General features: G+C 36.2%; 1 protein-coding gene and 1 long non-coding RNA gene across 6 annotated transcripts in view; one reads left to right on the top strand and one right to left on the bottom strand.

Annotated features, from left to right (window-relative positions):
- Positions 1–418: 418 nt before the first annotated feature.
- LOC124085668 (uncharacterized) lies at positions 419–9,228 on the bottom strand. 2 transcript variants are annotated; one of them, XR_006849509.1, is made up of 5 exons: positions 9,140–9,215; positions 7,000–7,077; positions 6,584–6,708; positions 2,488–2,560; positions 419–728 (listed from the first exon to the last, which is right to left on the bottom strand). It is a non-coding gene; the product is annotated as an uncharacterized LOC124085668 (long non-coding RNA). The 2 variants fall into 2 exon arrangements; XR_006849508.2 differs by lacking the exon at positions 7,000–7,077 and having other exon boundaries at positions 9,140–9,228.
- A 76-nt stretch (positions 9,229–9,304) lies between these two features.
- The window catches only part of Tasp1 (taspase 1), a 292,780-nt gene continuing 283,790 nt past the window's right edge, over positions 9,305–18,294 (top strand). Inside the window, exon 1 of one of the 4 annotated variants that reach the window (XM_046433599.2) lies at positions 9,305–9,363. The gene's annotated coding sequence lies outside the window, so the exon portion shown is untranslated. Of the gene's footprint in view, positions 9,364–9,400; positions 9,973–18,294 lie in introns of those variants that run through there. The other 3 variants (XM_058575633.1, XR_009225849.1, XM_046433600.2) reach the window with 3 other exon arrangements.

The raw sequence follows: 18,294 nt of genomic DNA on the forward strand, positions 1-18,294 counted from the left end.
TTCTTAGAATGCTCATGTTGGGAAAAGTCAGCTGCCATGTAAGAAGTCCAACTATGCTTGGCCTCCAGATTATGAGGAAGCCCAAGTCATATGAAGAGTCTGCATGGGGAGGGAGGGAGAGATGGGGAGGGGGAGATATGCCCAACCAACCCCCCAATTTTCTAGCTATTCTAGCTCAGGCTTCAAACATGTTAGTGAAGAAATCTTTGGGGGGACTTCAAACCCAGCTGCCATATAACTAGAAATGCTCATGAGAGACCCTAAGACAACACTGCTCACCTGAGCTTAGTCAACCTCTAGAATTGAGTATACAGAATGTATACATAGGAATAGCAAAAGACATGCTCTAGAATATTCACAGCAGCACTATATAATAGCCCTATATTAGTTTGTTAAGGCTGTTATGATACACACTGAATGGTTTAAAATAAGAGAAATTTATTCTGTCATAGTTCTGGGGGGCAGGGTCTAAATTCAAGGTATCAGTAGAGTCACAAATCAAGAGTCTCTTCCTAGTTTCTGGTGGTGGTTGTATATCCCTGGAATTCCTTGGATTACCTGCTTCATTCCAGTCCTTGCCTCTGTTGTCACATAGTGTTCTCTATGTGTCTGTGTCCAAATTTCCTTCTTCTTATATGAACATTAGTCATATTGAATTGTAGGCCCAATCTGATGACCTCATTTTAACTTGATTATATCTGCAAAGACTCTGTCCTTGTCACAGGAACCTGGGGGTAGGACACCAACATATTTTACTGGGAGACACAATTCAAATCATAACAACCTCGAAACTGGATAACACCTAAATGTAGAGAATAAATAGTCACAATGATGTACCACAAAGAATAAGAATGAACCCACAATATGGACTAATCTCAAAGCATGATATTGATGAACATGAGTTCATATTATAAAATTTTGTTTATATGAAGTTTAAAGCCAGAGAAAATGGATGTATTGTGTCAGAGTCAAGATTACCCTGGGGTGAAGTAATAATTTCTTAATTTGATCTGAGAAGTAACTATCTACTGTGTATGTTTACTTTATTAAAGTGTCATCAAGATGAACTTTTCTGTATTTATGGTTTAACATCAGTTAAAAAATATATAATTAGATCCCTGTCCTCATTGATCAACAATCAAAATAAGTGGGAAAAATTATAAACAGTTAGCTGGGGTTACATTCTACTGACAGAGATAAAGCAGGGAGAGCACTAGAGAAAGAGACAGAAGGGGCTTGATTGAAAGGGTAAAGGCAGTAAAATGCTGACATTGCTTCTGGTTTAGTCAGGCTCATTTAATCACTCCTTTTATGAGAAAGTCTTATTTTATGAGAAAAGGTGGCACTATTTAAATAGTACAATAAAAAGTTAAGTGATAAGGATGCAAAGAAAGATGCTAAGTTAAATCACAAACAGGCAAGACAGTTGCTGCTCAGGAAACTCACTTGTATTGCCCTATGAATGAGGGGCGATGACAGTCAGACAAATATGTGACAGCCAGCCAGTCAAGGCCATCTTTGGCCTTATCAGTCTTTGTTAGGACTCTGAGGACTATGCATTTGTTATCATCAAGGCTTGAAGTGGGAGTCAAGTAATCTTTGGTTTATTTCTCCCACTAAAAGTTTTACAAATTACAGAAAAAGAAAGGAATTTGTTGGAAGAACAGGGAATAGTTTATATAATTGAAAGAAAAACTAAAGAAAACTTTGGAAAAAGGCAAGTACTGGAAAAGCAAAGGGAATCTGGTAGCTATGTTGGATGAATATCAACTGCTTTTATCCTTTTTGTTATTCCTATCAAGATTCTAATTCTGGCAAGGAGTAGCTTTGGCTTAGCATGAATCACTTGTCCACCCCTTGGTAAGGCAAATGTGGAGCAACCTGACAGTCTTGCTAACACTGCATGCAAATAATGAGGCAGTCAATGAAAGTGAAGTGTGGTTCCCTTAACAGAATAAGGAGGCTTTCATGCTGGGCAGCCAAGATAACATCTGTTTAACATAGGTTTGCTTATAGGATTGTTGTAGTCCATCTATTGTTGAAATTTTCTTTCATCCATTTAGTAGGTAAAGTTCTAAGATAATTGCCACCCTTGATGGTTATATATACCCTGCATGATCTTCTCCCCTTGAACATAATACATATCACTCCTGAAACTTGGCTACTAATCATTAACTTTATGTTTATCAAAAGGGAAATTTATACTATGGGGACTGACTTAATCAGGTGAGTCCCTTGGAAGGCAGAAAAGTCAGAGAGGCTTTTGCCTGCTGACCTTCAAGATGATCAAAGCTGCTAGGAGTTCTACAGCTGCAAGGGACTGAATTCTACCAACTACTTGCATCAGCCTGGCGAATGACTCTGAGCATTCCCATGAAACAGTGGCCCTACCTGATACCCCAATTTCAGCCTTATAAGATCTGAGCAGAGACCTGGATAGTTGACCCATAGAAATTGTGAAAGATGAGCCAGTGTGGTGGTGCATACCTGAAATCCTACTTGGGAGGCTGCAGCAAGAGGAAGGCAAGTTTGAAGCCAGTCTGGGCAATTTAGCAAGACCCTGTCTCAAAATAAAAAGGGCAGGTTCAGTGGTAGAGTCCCCCTACGATTAATTTCCAGTAAACACACACAGACACACACAGATGCACACACAAATTGTGAAAGATGAAATTTGTGTTGTTTTAAGCAACTAAGTTTGTGGTTACTTGTTATGCAGTAACTGAAAACAAATATACCATGCTATCATCTTGTAGGATTTCTGGCACAAATGTTAACATAGTGTTAAGAGACTGCTTTCAGGATTGTGCCCCTATCCCCATCAGATAAAAAAAAAATCTGAGGATGCTCAGGTCCCTTATGTAAAATGGTATACTTTTTGCATTTAACCTGTGCACATCTTCCTGTATACTTTAAATCATCTTTAAATAACTTACAATATCTAACACAGTATAAATGCTAGAAAAAATACAGAAGGCTAACTGAAATAGTGTTTTCCAGGATATAATACCTGGATGGAGGTTCCCAGAGAACTATTACAGAGGGGGCTGATCAAGGGTACAAGGATGGAGATGCAGCAGATGACATCATCACCATCATAATTAGCATCATCATTTGTGGTAATGGGGATTGAACCCAGTGGTGCTCTGCCACTAATTACATCCTCAGAACTTTTTAAAATTTTTATTTTGAGACAGGGTCTCACTATGTTGCCTGGGCAAGCATTGGAATCACAATCTTCCTGTCTCAGCCTCCTAAGTTGCTGGGGCTATACATGTATGCCACTATATCCAGCCTAGACATTATTGGAGATAAGGTAAGCAATTTTTTCAGCTGCCTACTAAGTGACAACAAGAAGGGGGGAGATAACAAGATATTTCCTGAGTGATATTTGCTAGTAGAGACCTTTCATATTTAATATTTTGAGTGAGTTGATTAGATAGATAACTGTTCATTCCTAATTTCATAAGACCCAGATATAGTGCATCTAACACAGGTTAGAAATTTGAAAATTGAGTCTGAATGGGGGTTAGATAGAATTTTGTTACTTAACCATATTAAGCCATCAGAGGATGGCAAGTGTGCAGAGCAGCATTGGGAGGTGATTATTAAAATGTAGATAAATTCTGAGAACACAGTTGGTTATGATGTTGTCCAAGAAATGGAAGGGAAGCCAGACAGGGTGGCATAACCCTAGTGACTCAGGAGGCTGAGGTTGGAGAATCCAAGTTTGAGGCCAGCCTGGGAAACTTAGCAAGACCATCTTAAAATAAAAATAAAAAGGGATGAGGATGTGGGTCTGGGGTTGTGGCTCAGTGGTAGAGTGCTTGCCTAGCACGTGTGAGGCCCTGGGTTCGATCCTCAGTACCACATAAAAATAAATAAGTAAAATAAAAGTATTGTGTTCAACTACAACTAAAAAACTAAATATTAAAAGAAAAAAAAGGGATGAGGATGTAACTCAGTGGTAAAGTGACCCTGAGTTCAATCCCCAGTACTGCAAGAGAAAAAGAAAAAAAAAAAAAAGAAAGAAATGTGCCGCAGTCTGGCTGGGCACAAAATCACGAGCCACCAAACACCTTGTAGATTCAAACAGCAACTCTTTATTCTCGAACTGTCACTGGCACTTACACACACGTGCTGGGCCAAAATCACATTCTGGGCAAAATCCCAAATACTCTCTGAATCCAGTGAGAACTCAAGGGGAACTCAAGGAGCGGGCGTGCCTGAGGCAGCAGGATACGCCCTATTCCCAGCAGAGTACGCCCTATTCCCAGCAGGGTACACCTTACACCTGGAACCGCCCTAAACCCAAGGAGCGGGATACTCCCTAATCCCAGCAGGATACACCCTAAACCTGGATCCGCCCTGGTCCTTGAGCAAGGTCACCTTACATGCAATGTCACTGCAAATGACCTGGGTCAATATGGAGAGTCCTTCCTCTAAGCAACATTGGGTAGGCTGACAAAGAAATTGCCATGTGTCATTCCTACTTGGCAATGGCTCTCAGCAGAAATGGAGATATGTATTTGTTTAAAATCCTTTCATTTTTCTTTCATTCCTGTCTGTGCCTATTAATATTGCTGTGTAAGAAAATAATCCCAATGTAATGGCACAAAGGAACCCCCTCCCTTTTTTGTTAATGCTCATGGATTCTGGGGGTAATTCAGAAAAGTGACAATAGGAATGGTTTTTGTTTACTCCCTGTCCCTCAGAAGCCTGGGTCAGACTTTCTGGTATTACATAACAAGGGTATTTTCCTCCAGTTTCTAGCTTAGCTCTCTTTAATCCCTCATCGACAGCCTCCTGAATGCCTTTGAGACTTCTGCTAAGATGCTCCTTTAGGTTCCCTTGGCATCCTTGCTACTTCACCTGGTCCTAAAGCTGAAGTTACATCCTTCACTTTGTTATTTTGTTATGATATTCATCTCACTTCTAGGTAACAAAATCTGCTTCAGTTACTATTGCTAAATAATAACTTGTTACTATTTACTATGCAATAAATTTCCCCATTTCTCCCTTCCTGAAGTTAATAGCAGGGAAACAAAACAAAAAACCTCCACGTTACCTCATAAAACTAGGAATCCAGGCTACGTATGAATGGGGGTGACTACAATGTTTTTCCAACATTTTGGTCTCAAGACGTGTGTGTGTGTGTGTGTGTGTGTGTGTTTATGGATTGAACTAGGGGCTCATGCATTCTAGGCAAGCACTCCATAACTGAGCTACATCCCAAGCCCTAAGTCCTTTTTAATTAGTTATTTTCTTTGGGGGGTAAGGGTACTAGGGACTGAACCCAGGGCTTCACAAATGCTAGGAAAGTGCTCTATCAACAAGCTATCTCTCTAGCCCTTTTTATTTTATTTTATTTTATTTTGATATAGGGTCTCACTAAGATGCCCAAGCTGGCTTTGAACTTGTAATTTTCCTTGCCTTAGCCTCCCAAGTAGTGGGGATTACAGGTATGTGTCAATGCACACCACCCAATTTTAATCTTTACTAAATTCACACACACAAATTTGCAAGATCATTAAGAAAAATTCCCATAGAACCTTCAGCCCAAATCACCAATTGCTAATGTGTCACATTTGCTTTATCATTTTTGTCTCCACTATAAAATCATAAGGGAATGTATTACAGAATTTTCCCCTTTTAAACTTTTAAAAATATAATTGCAAAGAAAAAGGACATTTTTATAATCAAGTACTATGTACTCAACAAAATTAGGAAATTGAACACTGATTCAGTGTTCTTATCTAATATGCAATCTACATTCAAATTATACCAAATGCTTCAATAATCTTCTATACCATTTTTTTTCCCTCAGCCACAATCCAATCCAGGATAACCTATTGCATTTAGTTGTCATGTGTCAGGACACCTTCATACTCCTAAAAAAATAAGAGAGTATGGCAATGCTTTTGTTATGTGGGTTATTCCTACCAATATTTATTATATTCAAAGCAGAAATGTAAAAAAAATTAAATATAAGAGACAATTACATGCTAACATAAATAATATATTTTAATGAAGAATAAATATATTTTACCCAAAACAAAATGTGAGAGAAGTGTTATTTTTTTGCATTATGCAAATTCACTTAAAGAAACCAGCTGGATTCATTTCAGCTTCTGCATTCAATTTGATGTGATATGTTGTGCTGGTTGAAGTATAAAGAAATCTCATTCTCACAATTATAAGTGGAAAAGGAAGGAGTATTTTAACAGCTTTATTGGATAACTTTGAATATTCTTGTTTGACATAGTAAAACTTGTCGAATGTCAGTTTCTCAAAGGTTAGCTGCAATATGAAATTTGAACTCCTATCTATGAACTTTTTGAACATTTTACTTTCATGAGAGAACAAAAAAGGTAAATGAGCATATTAGTATTTTAAAATGTAAATTTATCACCAAAGATCTCTTGAAATGATCTGGGGATTCATACTCAACTCTGGCCCACCCTTTGAGAATGGCTGCATTATATATTTATGTAGATAGTATGTCTTTCATCTAACTCCGTACTTGAGGACAAGTTTTGCCTCTTTTGTCTTTATATATGTACACCTGTGGCTGGTATACCTGTACCTTAGTGGTCCCATCTTGGGGCTGTGTGCTTGGCTTCCAGGATTGACTATGTTTTTTATCCTCCAATCCTCTTTTCAAACTTTCATTTTTCCAGCACCTCTCGATTTTGTGTAATGTCTAATTATCTGTTGAATGAATAAATCCACATTTTATACAGAATCCACCTCCCAATAATACAGTGATAATTTATTTTCCCAATTTTAATAATAATTATTCCCAGAACTGGACATTTTTTAAATTAAATATTTGTGTGCCATTTATTTGAGAAGAAGTTTGATTCTTTACACATTTCATGGTAATGAATTAATGGAGATTTTGTCTTTTAAAAGTAACATTAATTGATTACTATGTTAGCTTTCTGTGATGAAATACTTGAGAAAATCAACTTAAAGGAGGAAAGATTTATTTTAGCTCACAGTCTCATAGGTTTCAGTCCATGGTCATATGGCACTGTTTCTGGGCCTCTGGAGGACAGTATATTATGGCAGAAAGGCCTGGTGAAGAAAAACTGCTCACCTTATGGTGTCCAGGAAGAGAGAGAGGCACAGAAAGACACACACACACACACACACACAGAGAGAGAGAGAGAGAGAGAGAGAGAGAGAGAAGGAGGAGGAGGAAGGAGCAGCCAAGGTCTCAATACATCTTTTAAGGGCACACCCCTAGTGATACTTCTTCCAATGAGGCTCCACCTCCTTAAGTTTCTATACCGCTCCAATAGTGCCACAAGCTGGGGACCAACCCTTCAACACAAGAGCCTTTGGGGAACATTACAGATCCAAACTATTACAAATACTACTAAGGGTCTAATACTTTTCTAAGTACTTCTTATGTTTACTTATTTATTGCACACAACTTTTTGAAAGATACTATTATCATCCTCACTTTACAAATGTAGAAACTCAATCACAGAAAAAGTGTTCAAGAGGACAAAACTGGGGCAGGACTGTGATATGAACCCAGATTCTCTTGGCTCTAGAAGACTTTCTGTTAACCTCCACAGTGCCTGCTATCTTTTTTTTGGTTTAAGTATGAGGACACTGTTTTGTTTTGTTTTGAAAGTTAAACCATTTTAATACATTCCCTTTGAAATATAAATTTGTTTTTATTGATAAATTTCACAATATACTATTTTATATATATATATATATATATATATATATATATATATATATTGCTCATAGAGAAAAATATTAGCAGAAAAACATCAGGTAATACAAAAATTATTAAATATAGTTTTGTGATTATTAGTAGTTGAGAAATCTTTACAATTTGCAGATATTTTCATCTAGGAATACCAGAACGAAAATTAGTTCCAGGGACTCATTCCCATATCAGTCCCAAACTACTTTCCTGGTGTCTTTTTGATCAGTGTAAGGATCAAAGTCTTGGTCTCTCCTCTCTCTTCAGTGGAGCTGTATGTATCACCTTCTCCAGCCCATTTCTATAACTTGGTTAAGCAGAAGTCCGTTTAGCTCAGTAGTTTTCAAAATTTGGGTACATCAGAATCACCTAAAGAGCTTGTTAAAACAGATCATTGGGTCCTAAACCCAAAGTTATTTTTTTTTCCTAGAGAGAGAGACAGAGAGAGAGGGAGGGGGGAGAGAGAGAGAGAGAGAGAGAGAGAGAGAGAGAGAGAGAGAGAGAGAGAGAGAATTTTAATTTTTTTTTTGGTTTTTGGAGGACACAACATCTTTGATTTGGATAAGTCTGAGATGGGGCCCAAGAATTTTTTTTTTTTTTTTTTTTTTTTTTTTTTTAGTGAGAGTACAGAGGATGCTAAAGCTGCTGGTCTCACGTACAAAAGTATATGTTGGGCATCCCTTATCTAAAAAGCAGAAATCTGAAATGTTTCAGAATCTTAACTTTTTTGAACACCAACAAGACATCACATGTAAGTTATTCCACATTATGAAATTTTGTTTTATGAATAAAATTATTTAAAGTAATATATAATATATATATGCATAAGGTATATATGAAACATAAATGAATTTTGGCTTTAAATTTGTGTACTATCCCAAATTGTCTCATTATGTACATGAAAATATTCTGAAATCCAAAATACTTGCAGTCCCAAGCACTTTGGAACAGGAGGACACAGCCTGACAGTCCCAACACTCATTCCAAACTCTGCTTCACCAAGACAAACTTCAAGGTGGCTACATGTTAAAAACATTCATGCTTGTAGTTACAAAGAAACATTAATTGGATTATACAAATGTTACTGAGTCTTAGTATTAGACTCTAGACAGTAAATTAAGGCCACCCACCCCTTCCTTTCCCTAGGGCAAGGTTGACTCCCTCCTTTCATCCGCAATTCAGCGGTACTTTACTTTCCCGTACTGTATAAGTAGGCTGCAAAAATGGGGAAAAACGGAGTTCTTAAGTGACACCTCAATTAATGATGGTCAGTTTAATTTCACTTCCTATCATAGAGTTAATCAGATAACCACTCTACTCACATACACACACACACACACACACACACACAGGCCTGCAAGTTTTAATCTTGGAGCGTAGTCAGGAGAGACGTACAGAACGGCGCCTGCGCACCTCAAAAAAACGCGGCCCAAAGCGGAGCTCAGATCGCACTTCTGAGGCCAGGTGAGCCGCTGTTGACCAGAAGACGGAATCAGAGCAGCGCGTGGTGCAGCTGCTTCCGGGCCACGTGGTACTGGTAGCGACCAATGGGAAGGCTGAACGTCACTCCCGCTTCCTCACCCTGGCAACGGGCGGGTGACTACTTCCGGTGCAGTGAGGGCTCTAGGCTGACGCGGGTGAGTGTCCCTCTTTCTCACACTGTCCGTGCCGCTGCCGGCGCCGCGCAGCTGTCTGTGTGGGCCCCGCAGGCTCGCTGGGACGTCTCTCTCTGAGCTGGCGGGGCCGATGCGCAGGACGCCCCCTGCCCTGGGCTAGCGGAGGGGGCCCAGGATGTTCTTCATTCCCTAGTCTCGTTCGCGCGTGGGGCCCTTGCCAGTACCTTTCCAGTCCCTTTGCAGCCTGGTCTCTTGCTTGGCGGTCTCAGCGCCTGTCCACGGAAGACTGCGGGCTTCTCGCAGTCTTTTGCCCACTTTGCACTCTCAGGCTGGAGGTGTCTCGGAGTCCCAAGAGAGTGGTAGAAACCTTAGAGGATTCCTGTGCTCTAGTCCTGATGGGCGGGTGGGGTTCTAGTAGCCCTGGGTATAGGCCTGGTTAGAGTCCTGCGGGACATTAACATTTAACTGTTAAGGGGGATGAGAAGGAGGGGATTGAGTAGAGGAAACTGCTGGAGTGGAGAGTGAAAAGCAGGAGCTGGAGGTGTCTGAAAATAGAGGACATCGTGTTTCCGGAAGGAGGGAGTCCTTATTTCACTTCTGTAGGGAAAAGGAAGATGTATTGGGGACGATGTGAGTGAGATCTTTGAATTGTAAGCTAAGGAATTTTTAATTATAGCCCTGGGAGATCAATACTTTGTTGTTTGTTGCAAATAAAGATTCCCCCTCCCCGCAACTTACAAAAGGCAGTGGTTATTAAAGATTATATGGAAATTCAAAAATATTTAAAAAGAGATCACCTATAGTTACAGCAAACCAGCATTTTAATTCTTTTTAGTTTTTTTTTAAATGAACATCAGCCTATTTATGATCATTGTGTGTGTAAAATATGGTTATAACTAAAAAGGACAATTTAAATATAGTGTATCCATTGTATGGATAGATTATTGGTTTGGTTTTTTTCTTACTTAGATATAATTCACATACCATAAAATGCATCCTTTTACTTTATAAATTCCAATGTTTTTTAGTGTATTTAGAAAGCTGTACACACATCACTACTATCTAGTTCCAGAACATTTCTTCACTTCCAAAAGAAATCCTGTACCCATTATAGTCTTTAGAATATGCCTCCTTGTAACTGCTAATCTACTTTCTGCATGTATGTATTTTCCTTTTCTTGTCATTTGAAGTAAATAGATTCATATACTAGTTGTCCTTTTGTACCTGGCTTCTTTCAGGTAACATAATGTTTTCAGGGTTCATCCATGACTATGTATCATTACTTCATTCCTTCTCTTTTTGGGAAGGATGGTGCTGGGAATAAAACCCATGGCCTCACAGAGGCAAAAGTGCTCTATCACTGAGCCTCTCCAGTCCCATTCTTTTTTAATTGATGAATAGTATGCCATTATATGAACATACCACATTTTGTTCATGCTTCCTCAGTTGATGAATATTTGGGTTGTTTCCACTTTTTGGCTACTTTGAATAATTCTATAAACATCTTTGTACAAGATTTTGTGCAGGTATGTTTTTAGTTCTTTTAGGTATATACCTAGAAATGGAATTGTATGGTAATTCTGTTTAAATTTTTGAGCAGATTATGGAGGTTATGATTCTCCATATTCTTGCTAACATTTATCTGTCTTTTTGATTATACGCATCTTAGTGTTTATGAAATTATAGCTTATTGTAGTTTTGCTTTTCATTCCCCTGATGGCAAATAATCTTAAGTATCTTTTCATGTGCTTAGTGTCTCTTTAGTATATCTATGGAGAAATCTTGTTTGTTGTTTTGTTTTAAAGTTGTATGAGTTCTTTTTAAAAAATTTGTTCCAATTAGTTATACATAACATTAGAATGCATTTGACACATTGTACACAAATGGAGCTTAACTTCTCCTTCTCTGGCTGAACATGGCGCAGTCACACCAGTTGTGTAATCTGTATGAATTCTTTCTATATTCTGTATAACAGTGCCTTACCAGATATCTGATTTGCAATATTAATATTTCCTCCCATATTGTGGACTATCTTTTCACTTTTCAGATAGTATCCTTTGAAGTACAGAAGTTTAAAGTTTGGTGAAGTCCAATTTACATATTTTTGTCTCTTTGGTTGCTTGTGGTTTTGGTGTCATATCTATTAAATAATTGCTAAATCCAGGGTCACAAATATTTACCCCTGTGTATCCTTCTAAGAATTAATTTTATATCTCTTCATTCATGTTTAGATTTTGATCCATTTCTAATTAATTTTGGTATATAATATGAAATAGGAATTAAAAAAGTTTATTCTTTTTTAATTAATTTATTTTTTTAAAAATATTTTGTTTAGTTGTAAATGAAATCAATACCTTTATTTTGTTTATTTATTTTTACGTGGTGCTGAGGATTGAACAGTGCCTCACATGTGGGAGACAAATACTCTACCGCTGAGTCACTACCCCAGCCCTCTTTTTTTTTTTTTTTTTTCTTTTAGAGAAAGAGAGAGAGAGAGAGAGAGAGAGAGAGAGAGAGAGAGAGAGAGAATCTTTTTTGTAGATGGACACAACACAATGCCTTTATTTTAATGTGATGCTGAGGATTGAACCTGGCCCCGCCCGTGCTAGGTGAGGCTCTACCACTGAGCAACAATCCCAGCCCCTCAGCCCTCTTTTTAAATTTAAATAATTTAGTTATCAAGATCATTCTTTTGGGCCTGGGATTGTTGCTCAGTGGTAAAGCACTTGCCTAGCACATGTAAGGCACTGGGTTCAATCCTCAGCACCACATAAAAACAAATGAATGAAATAAAGGTACTGTGTCCATCTACAATCTTTTTAAAAATATTTTTTTAAGAAGGTCATTCTTTTGCTGGTGGCTATCTAGTTTCCCCAACAGCATTTGTTGAAAAGAGTGCCATTTTCTATCAAATATCATAGCCCCATTGTTGAAAATTAATTGGCCATAAATGTATGAGTCATTGTTTTAACCATAACTCTGTGTTGAATTTTTAGGTTGCTCCCAGATTTAAAAAAAAAAAAAAAAATCTGTATTCTATGTTAAACACAGCATAGAAGACTTAAAATCCTTTCTGTGTTTAAAATTTTGGTAGAAAATATTCTCAGAAGTGGAATTAATGGGTCAGAGATGTTCTGGAGCTCATTTAATGAGGCATTAAACCTGCATTGACAGGAGATTAAAATCAACAAGACTAGGTTCCTTATTCATCAGTTGAAATGGTTTAAGGGTTGAATTTCTGTAAAAGCTTTCTGCTGTGAGATGACTTCCTTCCTCCTTAGACCACTTCTGAAAGACTAAACACAGCTAGAGTGAAAAACCTGAACTCCAAACTAACATGACTTGGTAGTTTTCTAAATGGTTTAAAGAAAAAGGTGTTATCACATGCATTAGGAAAATAATAAACCATTGAGAGACATGAGGTCAAGATTTAAACCTTAAAGTATTGCCATGTAGGTCTCTGGAGTTAAAAAAACAAAAACAAAACAATGTTTTATTCTGATTTTATTTCCTGGCCTTGATGTTCAAGTTAATTAACATTTATCTTGGTCTCAGAGATGTCAAAGTTAAATAGTCTCTATTCAGTAGTTAGTTAATACTGAGCAAAATATTCAAATGCAAAACATTATTAGAAAATCAACTTTCCCCTTCATCCTTGCTCCTCAGTCTCCTAATTTTCCTTATTAACTGTGTCTGTATAGACTAGTTCGTATATAGAGTATCTCTGGAAAGATAGTATATACAATATTATACATTTTAAGGCTCTTGCTACTTACTGACAAATTCCTTTTCAAATGGTTACATTAGTTCATCCTGCCAGTACAGAGTTAGTATTTCTTTGAATATTGTTTCTTAAATATTGAATATCCAGTTTATATTGCCTCTTTTATATAATGTCTACTCATGTCTTTTGGCATGGTATTTGTTTTAATTGGAATTATCCTTTATGAGATTTATTTTGGCAGCCTTTTATACATAGTTGCTTTATGATAGCTTGTATTTGGGAAGAAAAGTACAAATGTTGTTGGAAAAATTATGCTAAAAAGTGTATAGGCTAAATAAGGGTCAAGATAAGAAAAATGCTGGAGGAAGCCTATAGGATTTGAAAACTTGGGTAGAGTCCAAAATGACTTTAAGGGATTTTTTTTTTTTTTTTTTTTTTTTTTTTTTTAGTGCTGGGGCATCCACCCAGGAACTAACTTGTTTATACTAGGCAAGTGCTCTACACTCCCAGACCCCAGAGGACTTTAAGGTGAGTTAGGAAAGGGTAATGCTAGTAAGAAAAATAGAATAATGTGGTAAAAAGACTAGATATTTATGGGGAGGAGAACAAGGAAAGTCAAGTTTGAGCTGTCCAGGAAAAAAAAAAAAAGTGTTAGGAATTATCTGACTTGCTGAGAGGATATTTTTGAAATTCCCCCCAGTAGATAAAATTTCTAAAGGAGACATTTGAGAATGAAGTCAGAGGGATCATAGAGAGCTAGTTTAGTAGATTGATATGCTTGCCAAAGGAGAGCAGGTGATCTAGAGAATTGAAGGTTGCAAGCAGAAGATTAAGAAAAGGGTGACTGGGTTTAGTAATTTGGAAAAGATGTAATTTATGAGGAGCAAGAAGTTTGCTTTTTTATAAATAGCTTTATTAAGATATAATTTATCTGACAACTTAGTCATTTAAGTTGTACAATTCAGTGATCTTTAGTGTATTCACAGAGTTGTACAGTCATCATCACCCCAATTTTTGAACATTTCTTATTAGTACAAAAAGAAACTTTGCACTCATTAGCAGTCACTTCCATTTCCCCTTGATCCCTCCATTCCCAAGCAACTGATCTATTTTCTGTTTTTTTAGATTTGCTTCTTCTGGATATTTCATATAAATGGGACCATATAGTAGGTGGCCTTTTGTGTCTCACCTCTTTCAGTGTTTCCAGTGCCCATTCACATTGTGGTGGTTATGTATCAACATTTCTTTCCTTTTTACAGGTGAAAAATGTTCCATTCTATGAATCTACTAGTCCCCCACCCCAAACACATGGTCTTTTGATGGATATTTGAGTTTTTCATTTTTGGGGGGCTACTTTGAATAATTCTGTAAATATCCAGGTACAAGTTTTTGTGGGTGGATATCTGTTTTCAGTTCTGAGTATGTACCTAAAAATGGAATTTTCTGGATCATATGAAACCTTTATATTTAACTTTTGAGTAATTATTGTGGTTTATGGACAAGCTGCCAGTGTTTAGAAATGATAATAATCATAATGAATTTTACTGCATTGCTTGTAGTAAATTGAGAAAATTCCATATTCAAACATATTATTCAGAAATGAAGGGATTATAAAAATGGTCTATAGATTTTTTTTTTGTATGTGTGTGTGTGTGTGTGTGTGGTTCTGAGGATCAAATTCAGGGGCTTGCATGCTTGGCAAGGGCTCTACCACTGAGCTAAACCCCCAACTCCTATATTGTTTTTTGTTTCACAAAACTATCAACTATTTTTGATTTCCTTTCATTGGAAACCTTCTATTTTGAGTGTTACCTAAAAGTGTTAGATGTCTTTCTTGTAGGTCAATGTGTTGGTGTAAGTATGCTGCAGCAGTTTCAAATAATGATTCCTAATAATATTTATAAATATGATAAAAACTATACAGGGATATTTAATGTTAATCTACTGTCATTATATTATTATTTACTATCTAATCTTAACTGTAGAGATTAAATAATGTGATCCCACCTCCCCTCCAGTTTGACTTATCAGTAGTTTATGTGTCCTATAAGTTAAAGATCCAGAAAACAAAACAAAACAAAACAAAACAACAACAACAACAGAAGACCCTTTGAGAATCTTTGGGCATGTTTTTGTGTATTTCTTAGGTAGGATAAGAGGCTTATGAATGTGGTATTTCCCTTTTTACTGCATTTTTTAAGTGGGATCTTATAGGCTTGCCCTATTTTGGATGTTGGACTTAGTTCATTAATTAGTGTTTCCATGAAAATACAATTTTTTTGTAAGTAGCACATTCAGATGGGCCAAGTTCAAAAGATATAAAAGGATGAACAGTGAAATTTCCATCCTGCTTTTGTTCATTGGTCACTGACATCTCCTTCTGATAACAATTCATAAGGAGGGAAAAGGAGGGGGCAAGGGATTAGCAAGGATGGTGGAATGTGATGGACATCATTATTTAAAGTACATGTATGAAGTCATGAATTGGTGTCAACATACTTTATATACAACCAGAGATATGAAAAATTGTGCTGTATATGTGTAATAAGAATTGTAATGCACTTTGCTGTCATTTACTTTTTTAAAAAATAAAAACCTTAAAAGATAACCATTCATAAATAAAGAAATATGTACATGTACATATATAATTTATATATTTGGTATACCCATCAATATTTATACGTTGCATATATAGTTAGCTGATGTGCTTCCCCCCTCCACATGGCACCGCATATACTTCTGTAGCATGTCTTTGAAACAATTTAATTTGAATTATTTCCATGCCTTTTTAAATTTACCAAATGTCTTTGAGATTTTCATATCTGTATCAAGTACTTCCTCATTCTTTCCAGTGGTTGCTTTTATTTTTAACCACTTTCTTTTCTTTTTAAAATATTTTTTAGTTGTTGATGGACCTTTATTTTATTTGCTTATTTATATGAGGTGCTGGGAATTGAACTCAGTGCCTCACACATAAGAGGCAAGCGCTCTAGCCCCTTATCCATTTTCATCAAGACATATTTTTGGTTCATATCTTAATTTTGCCAAATTGCCCATATTGAGTTGTACCAGTTTTTGCTGCCTCTAGCAATTTATGAATGCTTTATTTCTTTGTTCTCTCAAAACCTGTTATCTTGTATTTTGAGGTTTGCCAATCTAAGTAAAAAATGGTATTTTAGTGTAGTTCTTTTTATTTGTATCTTTCTTTTGGTTTAAACCATTATATAATTTTCCTGTAAACTAAGATTGACCATTTGCCCTTTTAAATTTTCTTTTTGTCATTTCTAGAAACTATTTATCAGATCTTTAATGAGTTCTGAGTTAAACAAAAACTGATGTTGGAGTTGAAGTTGCTTCATTTCTAACTGAATTAAAATACATTTCAGGAATCATTGAGAATTGGAGGCCAGAATTGCACATTGGATAGTACATTCACTCGAGTTCCTTATTTTTCAGTCCAGTAGAAGTTTGGGGGTGGCATTTGTGAAGGGGTTTGTTGAGATTATATCATTTGTTGAATAAATATATTTCAGATAGTCTCTGAGGGAGGTTAAATTGCTCATGAAATAGCATATTGGTTCATCTTCTGCCTTTTCTCTTTAGGCAACCTTGAGAAGCAATATTTAAAAATCTCTCATTCATTTAAATGCCTATTACTTTTAACCTTATTAGGAAATGTAGATGTTATAATTTATTACTATATTTCCATATTCATTATAAATTGTAAATGTTATAATTTGTTAGTGGTGAAATAATACATTAGATAACAGTGAGAGTAGCTTGAGGGTTAATAATAATTCATTCTTCCTGGATGTGTTTTTATTTAATCTGAAGCTCTTAGTTTTCCAAGATCTTAGTTTCACTCAGAAGTGTTTATGTTTTTAATTCCAGTGGGCCCAAGTTCATTTCATAGCCAGGCCAGACATGATGGCATTTATATGTTGACAGATGGACCACTAAATTCCAGTTTGTCAACTGCTACATGTCAAATGGTAGCCTATCTCAGAGAAATATTGTAAGAAGTAAAGTAAAATAATAATAAAAAGGTAATTGAGGGGCTGAGGCTGTGGCTCAGTGGTAGAGCCTTGCCTGGTGTGTGTGAGGTACTGGGTTCAATTCTCAGCAGCACATACAAATAAATAAATTAAATAAACGTCTTTTAACAACTAAAAAAAATTAAAAAAAAAAAGGGTTGGGATTGTGGCTCAGCGGTAGAGCGCTCGCCTAGCACGAGCGGGACCCGGGTTCGATTCTTAGCACCACATAAAAATAAAGGCATTGTGTTGTGTCCATCTACAAAAAAGATTCTCTCTCTCTCTATCTCTATCTCTTTCTCTTTCTCTTTAAAAAAAAGATGATTAAAGCATATTTTTGTGAAGTCATTCAAAGAAAAACATTGTTATGAAGATAGCTACTACCACAAACAGAAATAAAAATAGGCATTTTAATTTACTGTTAATTGAAAGCTCCACTTGAAATAAAATTTTTTCCTGTGCTTTGAATATATTTAAATATTTTAACATTTCAGTGTGTGTATACATATATTTGATTTTAAACTATTTGTCTTATAAGTGAAATATAAAATAAATACTAAATGAACTCTTTAACCAGGAATTAAAATAATTTAAAATACCATATTGCAGTGCTTCTCAGACTATTTCTAGTATAAACGACCAACTTAAAAAAATTTCAGTCTGTTGTTTATTAATACTGCTGGAATATTAAAAAACTAAGACAAATTGAAATATGAAAACATGAAAGATAAAAAAAAGCTCAAAATTTTTGTTAGATTTCGCAAATAAAATTGTTCAAAAATATAATTTTAATATGAAGGAAGAGCATTGTGAAAACTGTACACATTTCTTATTGAAAATATCTGTTTACAGTAGTGAATATATTAATGAAATAATCTCATGTGCTCTGGTAACTAACAATGGGATACAGAATGTGCTTTGAGTAGTAGCTGCTTGTTTGGACTGGGTAGCAAAGTTACTTTTATGTTTCTATTTACGTTTTACACTGAAAAAGAAAGACTTCACATCTTTTTTTTTTTTTTTTTTAAAGAGAGAGAGAGAATTTTTTAATATTTATTTTTTTAGTTTTCGGTGGACACAACATCTTTATTTGTATGTGGTGCTGAGGATCGAACCCAGTGCCGCGCATGCCAGGCGAGTGTGCTACCGCTTGAGCCACATCCCCAGCCCCACTTCACCTCTTTTTTAAAAAAA

The sequence above is a fragment of the Marmota monax genome, unplaced genomic scaffold, assembly GCF_021218885.2.
Source record: "Marmota monax isolate L192 unplaced genomic scaffold, Marmota_monax_Labrador192_F-V1.1 WCK01_AAM20220418_F8-fsc00014, whole genome shotgun sequence".
Classification (NCBI taxonomy): domain Eukaryota; kingdom Metazoa; phylum Chordata; class Mammalia; order Rodentia; family Sciuridae; genus Marmota; species Marmota monax.